This window comes from Symphalangus syndactylus, chromosome 11 (genome assembly GCF_028878055.3).
Source record: "Symphalangus syndactylus isolate Jambi chromosome 11, NHGRI_mSymSyn1-v2.1_pri, whole genome shotgun sequence".
Taxonomy (NCBI): Eukaryota; Metazoa; Chordata; class Mammalia; order Primates; family Hylobatidae; genus Symphalangus; species Symphalangus syndactylus.
The window spans coordinates 73,682,682-73,694,888 of NC_072433.2; positions in this window are offsets into that span (position 1 = coordinate 73,682,682).

A 12,207-nucleotide genomic window follows, 5' to 3' on the forward strand; every position below is an offset into this window, starting at 1 on the left:
AAAACTTGTGAGGTTTTTTCCTCCAAAATTAACAAAAAGAAACACTGATAGGGAGAAGTATAGCATTTATGTTGCCATATGTCTTGGGGAACACTGCAGTTTTAGTAACTAGATGCTGTCTTCAGTTTATCATCTTCAAAGCATATTAACTTTCCTTAAATAGGATTTTCTGTAAAGAATTCTACTTTAAATGTACGGTTAGCTTGGTTTATTCTATATAGCTTAGAGTTTTCCAAGCAATGCTTGAATATAAATTCAATCAAATTCCCAATAGAATGTAAGAATGCACAAATGAAATACAATTCAAATGATATGACTCAAATATTGGGGCCCAAGATTAACATAATTTTTACTATATAGTTGCATCTATATCCCTGATAAAGTATATATAAACATATTTGATCTGGCTAGGTGCAGTGGCTCACGCCTGTAATCTCAGTACTTTGGGAGACCAAGGTGGGTGGATCAGGAGGTCAGGAGATCCACACCATCCTGCCTAACACAGTGAAACCCTGTCTCTATTAAAAATACAAAAAATTAGTCAGGCGTGGTGGCACACGCCTGTAGTCCCAGCTACTCGGGCAGCTGAGGCAGTAGAATCGCTTGAACCCGGGACGCAGAGGTTGCAGTGAGCAGAGATCGCATCACTGCACTCCAGCCTGAGCGACAGACTGAGACTCCGTCTCAAAAAAAAAAAAAAAAAAAAAAAAAAAAAGAAAAAATATGTATTTCAAATACCTGATTATTTGAAGATAAAATGTTAGGAAAATATTAGGAAAAATTCATTCAGGTTTTCCAGAATGAACTCTAATATCAAAAAGTGCCAATAGATGTTAGAAATTACTGTTATCTTTATAAGCAGAATACAAAATATAAGCATTACATGTAGTTCTGTGAATTTAAAGCAAAATATACAGCATATAGATTGATTCCATACCTAGAATACAATTTCAATAGAAACATTTCTAACATTTTCCCTAATAACTTGCACAGAGTGTTTGACTTGTTTCGTTGTTTTCGTTTTCAGTAATGAATGAATGAAAAGAAAAGCACATGAAAATATGCTGAAAAATATTCATAGCAAATTATAATAATCTAATTAGACAGAAATTTTATGATATCATGGTCTATGTGTGTTATTCCTCTATGTTTCTGCAGCTAGTACAGTGCTTTGAACATAAAAAATAATTTAATGTATATTTATGAAGTGAATGAACAATTATGTTTTAGTATCTACTGTATATTCAATACTGTAATAAATGACATGAAGGCTACAGAAACATGTGGTTTTCAGAGTGTCCAAATCCTTCTAAAAGTTGTGAAATGAAGCAAATGTGGGGTGGGGGAGGTGCTTTTAAGTACATATTTCTAAATCCACAGAACCAAAGTAATCTGCTTTTTTAAAATGTTGAGAATTTTATGTCATAAAGGGACAAATTGAATATCAGATCTGAAAAAGGAAAAGATAGAACTTGACAGTAACCTAACCAAATGGAAAGAAATATCTAAGGGCTTTAATCATAAGGTAGCTGGGACAGGATTTTGGTGAATCATGGCAAACCAGTCTCAGAAGGAAGTGTTGACAGTACCCATTCTCTCAGCTTTCTAGTGGGAGGTGGCTCTTCTAAGAAATATCAAATATCCTGACCTGATTTTTAAGATCAGTTTTCAGGTGAAGAAACATATAGATTATAAACATGGAGGATTTGGTGTCCCATTGGTAAGACCATTCATACAGTAAGATGGATGAATCAGGCTATTTCAGCATTTTGTCTTTTTAAATATCTTATTTTTCTCTCGGTTTTCTAATATTATGTTCAAAATCCCCTGATTATTACATAGCTCCTCACATAGATTTTCTATAGGAGAATAATATATTTGTCATCATTTATGTAGACCCAGAGTATGCTTGTTATTTAGTAGTAATTTCTCACTGGAAATTAATTAGTAATTTGATGATTATTTTATTTCCTCATGGAAAGAAAATGAGCTAACAAGAAGATAGGGCTATTACCTATCTTCTATGAAAGTCTATGAAAGATACATATGTCATTATTAATTTTACAAAGCAATTTCATAACCTAGGGCATTACGAGTTTACCTCTAAGAAATAGATTTGGTTGATATGTACTGAGAAATCAAGGATCTGAACCTGTAATGTAGAGAGACTGCCCTTGGACCTTGGAAAATGCACCAGATACTAAATGCCACTGACTAGACTATTGGGAAATAGATTTTCCCAGGGGTACTTGGCATTACTGCATAATGTTCCTTTTAAACAACAACTAAGAAATCTGGAACTGAAGCCAAATTATGGTGAAAACAAGAATCAAAATTATTTGCCATTAGTAGCCTGTACTATCACTGTTGCTTCTTGTTGTTTTGTAACATTGGCTTCTTACATAAAGAATTTATCAGCGGCACCTTTTAAATCTGAGGATCTAATGAAGTAAGAAAAGACAATAGCCTATAAAGAGCAAATGGCACCTGGGGGTAATAGAGGGTGCTGCCTCCCTCTCTCCTCTACATGCTGCCACTGCACTAGAATTGGCAGAGGCTAGACATGTTATAACATCTGCATAGACTGGTACACAGTAATATTTATCTTCTTCTGCCTCACTTAACCATGCCTTTTCAAACAAGTGTTACTTTTACTTTTCCTCTCAGAAAAATCTCCATTATGTTATTTTTAAATGTGTATTCTACAATTGGCATTAAAATCAGACAGACTGGATGGATGTGGTCGCTTATGCCTGTAATCTCATCACTTTGGGAGGCTGAGGCAGGTGGATCACTGGAGTCCAGGAGTTTGAGACCAGCCTGGCCAACATAGCAAGACCACATGTCTACAAAAAATACAAAAATTAGCCGAGTGTGTTGGTGCGTGCCTGTAGTTCCAGCTACTCAGGAGGCTGAGGCACAAGAATTGCTTGAGCCCAGGAGGCAGAAACTGCAGTGAGCTGAGACTGGGCCACTGCCTTCCAGTCTGGACAATAGAGTGAGATCTTGTCTCAAAAAACTTAAAAAAAAAAAAAAAATTAGGCAGACGTTAATTCCAATATCATTTTTGCCATAATTTAGTGTGTAACCAGAGGAAAGCTGAGGATCCTAATAGCCTTCACTCTACTGAATGAAAACAGTATCTGCTATGCCAGTGAGGGATCATCAGGATTTTTTGAAGGTCCTCTTAGTGGTTGGCTAGGTTCTTTCTGTGGTTACTACTACATATGGAAGAGGAACATCTTTCTATATAGAGATATTTAGTCAAATTCAAAAGTATAAATTATAATAGAACTTTTGAGTAGAAAAATTGTTTAAAATTATGAATTATAACCTTTAAAGTTGAGGAAATACTTTCCCTACTCTGGACAATTTCTAGTTTGAAGCAGTTTCTTTTTTATTTTTAAATAATATAAGTCCTCTTATATCCATGTGTTTAATAAGGTATTTGGGTTTCTGTGCTACATAGTGACCAGAAAGTTTTCTAAGCACGGTTAGAGAAGTTATTGTTTTTCCTTTTTGTTTTGTTTTTTACAATATTTTTAAATAAGCAGTTTGCAAATTTGCCTCTAGATTCTTCACATCTATAAAACTTAATGAGTCTCTCATAAATTACAGACCTCATGACTCACAAAAGGTATAATTAATAATTTTACTTGTTGAGTGGAACATGTGAACATAACTTTTCAATTTAAAAATAATTCTATAAAATATAGCCCTGGGGTTTAAATTCACCACTTATTTTTCATGAATTACTTTAGTAAAACACTCTTTTCCTAGAGTTGATTTCAAAATATTATTCGTCCACTCTATGCTAGGACCATATTGATGTACTAGCAGATGGAAATGGTATTGGGAAAGTCGTCAGTGAAATAAATGACTAAAGACAGAGCTTAAAAGTATGACATATACAAATTGAAGGCCAGATTGATGTTCTTTTTAGTCCATAAATCAATTCAATATAATCTCTTGTCTAAGAAAATAGTTCATTTGACTAAATTTGCAGTGATATTTTTAACCCAACTTTTCTCGAAGACACAGCTTATGTGGCCTAAAGAATTGCCAGCACATAAAAAAGTCTCCAACATAAAACGACAGTCAGAGGGGAAGGTCAGTTAGAATGGAATGACGAGTGTCTGTCCACTTGAAATGGCAGTCTTTTATTGCTATCTGCTGCAGATAGGCTTAAAGATTTTACAAGATCAGATTCCTGAAAGTGATCAATCTCTAAGAAGTAGAGCAATTAAAGGGCGTTAAGATAGCAAAATCAAAGCAAACACAAGTACATTTCTTACTTCTTAGTACCTTGAACCCTGGATGGGACTGCTTCAAAAAAGCAGGTCTTAGAAAACAGATCCACAGTGAAATAGCTCAGGGTTAAATTCTGAACCTTGTCCTGACGTATTTGGTAAAGATAATAAAATCATAATAATTAGTATCAGTAGCTAACATCTTCAGCTGCTGATACTGTTTGGCTGTGTCCCCACCAAAATCTCAACTTGAATTGTATCTCCCAGAATTCCCACGTGTTGTGGGAGGGGCCCAGGGGCAGGTAATTGAATCACGGAGGCTGTTTTTCCTTTGCTTTTCTTATGATAGTGAATAAGTATCATGAGATATGATAGGTTTATCATTGGTTTCCGCTTTTCTTTTTCCTCATTTTCTTTTGCCACGGCCATGTAAGAAGTGCATTTTGCCTCCCACCATGATTCTGAGTCCTCCCTAGCCATGTGGAACTGTAAGTCCAATTAAACCTCTTTTTCTGCCCAGTCTCAGGTATATCTTTATCAGCAGCATGAAAATGGGCTAATACAGTAAATTGGTACCAGTAGAGTGGGGCGTTGCTGAAAAGATATCCAAAAATGTGGAAGCAACTTTGGAACTGGGTAACAGGCAGAGATTGGAACAGTTTGAAGGGCTGAGAAGAAGACAGCAAAATGTGGGAAAGTTTGGAACTTCCTAGAGGTTTGTTGAATAGCTTTGCCCAAAATGCTGATAGTGATATGGACAATAAGGTGTAGGCTGAGGTGGTCTCAGATGGAGATGAGGAACTTGTTGGGAACTGGAGCAAAGGTGACTCTTGTTATATTTTAGCAGAGACTGGTGGCATTTTGCCCCTCTCTTAGAGATTTGTGGAACATTAAACTTCAGAGAGATGATTTAGGGTATCTGACAGAAGAAAGTTCTAAGCAGCAAAGCATTCAAGCAATGATTTGGTTGCTGTTAAAGGTATTCAGTGTTATAAAGGAAGCAGAGCATAAATGTTTGGAAAATTTGCAGTCTGACTATGCAATAGAAAAGAAAAACCCATTTTCTGGGAAGAGATTCAAACCAGCTGCAGAAATTTGTATAAGTAGCAATGAGCCTAACGTTAATCCCCAAGACCATAGGGAAAATCTCTCCAGGCCATGTCAGAGACCTTCACTGCAGCATCTCCCATCACAGGCCTGGAGGCCCAGGAGGAAAAAGTATTTTTGTGAGCCAGGCCCAGGGTCCCCATGCTGTGTGCAGCCTAGGGACTTGGTGCCCTGTGTCCTAACTGCAGCAGCCATGGCTGAAAGGGGCCAACATACAGCTTGGGCTGTGGCTTCAGAGGGTGGAAGCCCTAAGCCTTGGTAGCCTCCAGCTGATGTTGAGTCTGCAGGTGCACAGAAGTTGAGAATTGAAGTTTGGGAACCTCCGCCTAGATTTCAGGAGATTTATGGAAATGCCTGGGTGACCAGGCAAAAGTCTGCTGCAGGAGTGGGGCCCTCATGGAGAACCTCTGCTAAGGCAGTGTGGAAGGGAAATGTGGCGTCAGAGCTCCCACGGAGAGTCCCTACTGGGGCAATGCCTAGTGGATCTGTGAGAAGAGGGCCATCCTCCTCCAGACCCCAGAATGGAGAATCCACTACCAGCTTACACCATGTGCCTGGAAAAGCTGCAGACTCCTCCAGCCTGTGAAATCAGCTGGGAGGGAGGCTATTCCCTGCAAAGCCACAGAGGCAGAGCTGTCCAAGGCCATGGAAACCCACCTCTTGCATCAGACTGACCTGGATGTGAGACCTGGAGTCAAAGGAGATCATTTTGGAACTTTAAAATATGACTGCTCTGCTGGATTTTGGACTTGAGTGGGCCCTGTAACCCTTTCGTTTTGGTCAATTTCTTCCATTTGGGATGGCTGTATTTACCCAATACCTGTACCCCCATTTTATCTAGGAAGTAACTAGTTTGCTTTTGATTTTACAGGCTCATAGGCAGAAGGGACTTGTCTCAGATGAGACTTTGGACTGTGGACTTTTGGGTTAATGCTGAAATGAGTTAAGACTTTGGGGGACTGCTGGGAAGGTATGATTGGTTTTGAAATGTGAGCATATGAAATTTGATGGGGCTTGGGGCAGACTGATATGATTTGGCAGTGTCCTCACCCAAGTCTCAACTTGAATTGTATCTCCAAGAATTCCCACAGTTGTGGGAGGGACCCTGGGGGAGGTAATTGAATCATGGGGACCAGTCTTTCCAGTGGCATTCTTATGATAGTGAATAAGTCTTATGAAACCTGATGGGTTTATCAGGGGAAACCCTGCTTTTTCTTCTTCCTCATTTTCCCTTGCAGCTGCCATGTAATAAGTGCCTTTCACCTCCTGCCAAGATTCTGAGGCCTCTCCAGCCATGTGGAACTGTTAAGTCCAATAAACCTCTTTTTCTTGTCACTCTCAGGTATTTCTTTATCAGCAGCATAAAAACAGACTAATATAGATACATTAAAAATATCTCAAGGCTTGGCCGGGCGCGGTGGCTCACGCTTGTAATCCCAGCACTTTGGGAGGCCGAGGCGGGCGGATCACGAGGTCAGGAGATCGAGACCAGGTGAAACCCCGTCTCTACTAAAAATACAAAAAAAATTAGCTGGGCGTGGTGGCGGGCGCCTGTAGTCCCAGCTACTCAGAGAGGCTGAGGCAGGAGAATGGCGTGAACCCGGGAGGCGGAGCTTGCAGTGAGCCGAGATTGCGCCACTGCACTCCAGCCTGGGCGACAGACCGAGACTCCATCTCAAAAAAAAAAAAAAAAAAAAAAAAAAAAATATCTCAAGGCTTTCTTTATGGACACAAAAGTTATGCTATTGATATAAAAAACAATAATTGAGAATGCAACTTTCTTGGTTCCTTTTACTTCTTGGATCTCACTGCTGTACCTGACAGCAAATTTCAAGATAACATGATGTAATGGCAATTCTATAAAACTGAGATTTCCCAAGTGGTTTTACCAAAAACCTGCCCAGAAGAAGTTTTAGAAAAAAAAGTCTTGAATAAATTTCTCCACAACTTATTGCAAAGAAAATCCTTAAGATTTACAGCATTAATATATTAAGTCTCAGAGTGTCTTATTTTGTTTTTTAATTTTTCAAATATGTTTTATTTTAGAACCATAATTTTCATGAACACATATTGGCCTACATTGGCATTATGATTTCTAGAAATGTCAAAGCTACAGCAATGAGCATCCAATAGAATGATGCCCCAAAACCAAGGGAAGAGAATATTCAGGTTTACTTCTTGAGACCCTCAGCTTCAATCCCTCTCTCGCCCACAAAATAATATATAGCAATATAATATACTGAATCTGAGGAATTAGGTTATATATGAGAAACTGAAACGTACTAATCTAAACTAAATGTAAGCTAATCTAAATCAGTAAAAAACATTACTCAGAGAAAATTAAAGTTTTTTTTAAAATGTAAAATATATGTCCAGTGTATATTTTATCACTAGATATGATGAAGGAATAATTAAAATTGTAGTATCTCATATTTTATGTACAATATCAATAGAACATACTGAGAAAATTATCTGTGTTATAAAGGTTTATCCTGCTATTTGGACTATTTGCCAAGACACCACTTCTGATTTTATATTCAGGGACGGAAACAGACAACAGGCATTTTATTTAATTATTCCCATTGTACTGTGCACTGGAGGAAAAATCAAATGCATTAGCCTTGTAATATCTCACAAGGACAAGGCAAGGCAAGAAACACCTGTTTTTATATGCATATTTCATGGTTGCTCAAAGTTGAAATTTACTTTTTGAAATATGTACAAAGATAGGAGTAGGAAATGCATTTTTAAACGGCACAGTCAGCATTCAATGTCTTAAAACCATTACAGCCTAGAGATTTAATATTGCTCGCAAAATCAGTCCAGATAAGAAGTATCAGTTTTATTTGTATATAAAGAAGAGGTATTTAAATGATGCTAGTAAACCAGGATGAATCACGAACATTTTTCTATAACATTTTAAGTAGTAAAGAGTAGTGAAGAGTACACAGAACTACAAATTCATTGTATTTCAGGGATCATTTTTTGTCTAAAGAAACCATGAAGGGACTATCAAGATTACACTTGTTGATACTACCAAAGTGGAATTTAGTAGAAAACAAGAAAATGTCATAGTATATTTCTGCTAGGCTTATTAAAGATTGAAACAATCTCGTCTATACTATATTTCTATTCTTTTTATTTTGTATAAAGATTTTATTTTAAGAATTGTTTCAAGAGATGACCATCAATAATCAATGAGCAATAGCTCTATGTAAGGTATTAACCAGGACCTGGATTTTCAGCATTTCTGTCAAAGGCTTGAGCTTAAAAATAAAATAAAATATATTTTATCTATTCAATTGATTCCTCATGTAAAGATCAACTATCTCTAGGAAAAAATAATAAAGTTAAGTAGTTAATTTTAAAATAAATAATTAAAAAACCTAGAATACAAAAAATAACTTAATGGGCCGAGCACGGTGGCTTATACCTGTAATCCCAGTACTTTGGGAGGGCAAGGTGGGAAGATTGCTTGAGCCCAGGAGTTCAACACCAGCCTGGACAACGTGGTGAAACCCCATCTCAACTAAAAATACAAAAAGAAAAAATTACCTGAGCAGAGTCATATGCGCCTGTAGTCCCAGCTACTAGGGAGGCTGAGGTGGGAGAATCACCTGAGTCCAGGAAGTCAAGGCTACAGTGAGCTGTGATGGCATCATTGCACTCCAGCTTGAATGACAGAGTGAGACCGTTTCTCAAAAAAACCCAAACAAACATATGAATGGAATAAATTAATACACTATTAACTTACGGCTTTGCCAAATGTGATAGTCTCAAAGCCCAGATAAATGATATTAATAAGTTATAAAGATAAACATTTCATAATCGTCTGGTTGCATGTAATAGCTATTAGTATCATACAGCATAGATGAAACAGTATATTTTGATTTGAGTAACAATATCTAACAGATATTAGAAAAAGTTTAATTAATTACATAATAAACTTCTCATAGAAATAAAAAAAAAGATTACCTTGTGTGAGAGCTTCATCACAAAGGTAAGTGAATGAGGTCAGAGCTATTAGCTCTTTGCAGAATAAATAATAAGAGTAGTTTAATACATAAGTCCAGTTAATATTGAATATTATCAGTCTTTTGGGATTTTATGAATGGATGGTAAATTTTCACTTTACTTCTTACCTAATTCTCTAAGAAATCTCATGTAAAGAATCAGTGTTGATGTAATTATGTTAGCTCTCAGTATTAATAATGTATTCTTATTCAAATAATTAAATGTTAGTGTATAGTAGTGACCTTTATATTGCACAGGATTGGTTTAAGAAAAATCAATATTGTGAAAGTTTTATGTATCTGACTTCAAACTAGCACCCTTTGCCCACTTAGATAATACGGTATTTTCATAATATAATTTTGCAGATAAAATCTGACTTCCTAAGAATAACTGCATCAATTAGTCCCCTTTTCACCTTTCTGGAAGGGCCATTTCTTCACCTGCTTTTTCAATTATCTGATAGCTCTTTGTAATTCATGAAAAGCAATTGAAGCTGATCAATGCCAGAGAAGATTGCTAAAGAGGAAAAATCTATTGAATCATTTTAGAAAATATGAGAAAGACTCAATTACATACCTAATTTTATTCCCATGTCTATTTCATTCAAGTGGTTCAATAGATGCATGGAGTACTGCAGATTTTGAGGGTTTCTTTGTTTTTCTTTCTTTCTTTCTTTTCTGAGACAGAGTCTCACTCTGCTTCCCAGGCTGGAGTGCAGTGGCACCATCTCGGCTCACTGCATCCTCCGCCTCCCAGGTTCAAGCGATTCTCCTGCCTCAGCCTCCTAAGTAGCTGGGATTACAGGCGCATGACACCATGCCAGGTTAATTTTTTTTGTTTGCTTTTTTAGTAGAGATGGGGTTTCACCATGTTGGTCAGGATGGTCTCGAACTCCTGACCTTGTGATCCACTCGCTTCAGTCTCCCAAAGTGCTGGGATTACTGGAGTGAGCCACCGCGCCCAGCCAGGTTTCTTTAAATGACCATCATCCACTCATCTACTTATATGTCTTTTCAAACTTGTACTTTTCATTCAAGAAAGATGATGTGCTAACATTGATGCTTCATAACTAGACGATTAAGATTTCAATATTTTAAAATTGAGACATTCTCTGATATTCTTTTCATTTCAGTTATTCAGTGTAATAGACATGTTTCCAAAGAATGAAGGTTGATGAAGTATTTATAATTTTCAGAACTTTTCAAATTCTGTCTATGCTTTGTACATTCCCTTAACAGTTGAAGAAGTGTTAAGCAATTAGCTAACTCTTCTTGAATTTTGAAAAAACATTCAATGTCCATGCTCATGTCAGTGTATCATAAATACCAACAATTAGCAGAATCATGGATTTTTTTGCCAATATCTTATAATTACAGTTGTTCTACATCAAATTATCTGCTTAGTTAATATATTCAGATTATTCTTTAAATATAGAAGAATTTCATTTTTATATTGTCTATGAATTTATCTTCATACCTCCATATCCCTCTGAATGATCACAATTAAAAACTTTTGCTATAAAATGATAGCATTAAGAAAATGAAATGACCAGTCACAGACTAGAAACAGATGCAAAACTTACTGATAAAAGTCTTATACCCAGAATATATGATAATATGGTTTGAATATTTGTCCCTTCCAAATCTTATCTTGAAATGTGATCCTCAATGTTGGAGGTGGGGCCTGGTAGAAGGTATTTCATTCATGGTGTCAGATACCTCATGAATTCATTACTGCCCTCTTCATGGTAATGAGTAATTACTCACTGAGTTCACACAATATCTGGTCGTTTAAAATGTCTGGCTCCTCCTCCTCCTCCTTCCTCTCCTCCTCCTCCTCCTTCCTCTCCTCCTCCTCCTCCTCCTTCTTCTTCTTCCTCTTCTTCTTCTTCTCTCCTTCCCCTTCTCCTTCTCCTTCTCCCTCTCCTCCTCCTCCTCCTTCTTCTTCCTCTTCTTCTTCTTCTCTCTCTCTCTCTCTCTCCATGTGATATGCCTGTTCTTGCTTCACTTTATGCCATGAGTAAAAGCTCCCTGAGTCCTCAACAGAAGCAGAGCAGATGCTGGTGCCATGCTTCCTATACAGCCTACAGAACTGTAAGCCAATTAAACCACTTCCTTATACATTACCCAGCCTTAGATATTTCTTTATAGTGTCTAGTAATACAAAAATGGCCTCACATAGAAAATTGGTATTGAGGAGTGTGGCGTTGCTATAAAGATATCTGAAAATGTAGAAGCAGCTTTAGACCTGAGTAACGGGCAGAGATTGGATGAGCTCCTCATGCTATATTACTGACGTTAATTTCTGCAACAAAATACTACTAAATGCAATGACATGAACACACCTCAAAAACATAATGCTAAGTGAAAGAAATTAAATTCAAAAGACTGCATATTATATGATTATAAATCTATTACATTTATTGAATAGGCAAAACCATACAGATAGAAAGTAGGTCAGTAGTTCACTGGGACCAAGATAGGCTGAAGATGAGCATGAGGAGCATTGTTTGCATAAAGGAAATACTTGTGGTTGCTCATACCTATAATCCCAGCTACTTCTCAGGCTGACAGGGAGAATCACTTAAGGCTAGGAATTTGAGACCAGCCTGGGCAACATAGTAAGACCCTGTATCTAAAAAAAAAATGCATTAAAATTGGCGCGGTGGCTCAAGCCTGTAATCCCAGCACTTTGGGAGGCCGAGGCGGGCGGATCACGAGGTCAGGAGATCGAGACCATAGTGAAACCCCGTCTCTACTAAAAATACAAAAAATTAGCCGGGCGCGGTGGCGGGCGCCTGTAGTCCCAGCTACTCGGAGAGGCTGAGGCAGGAGAA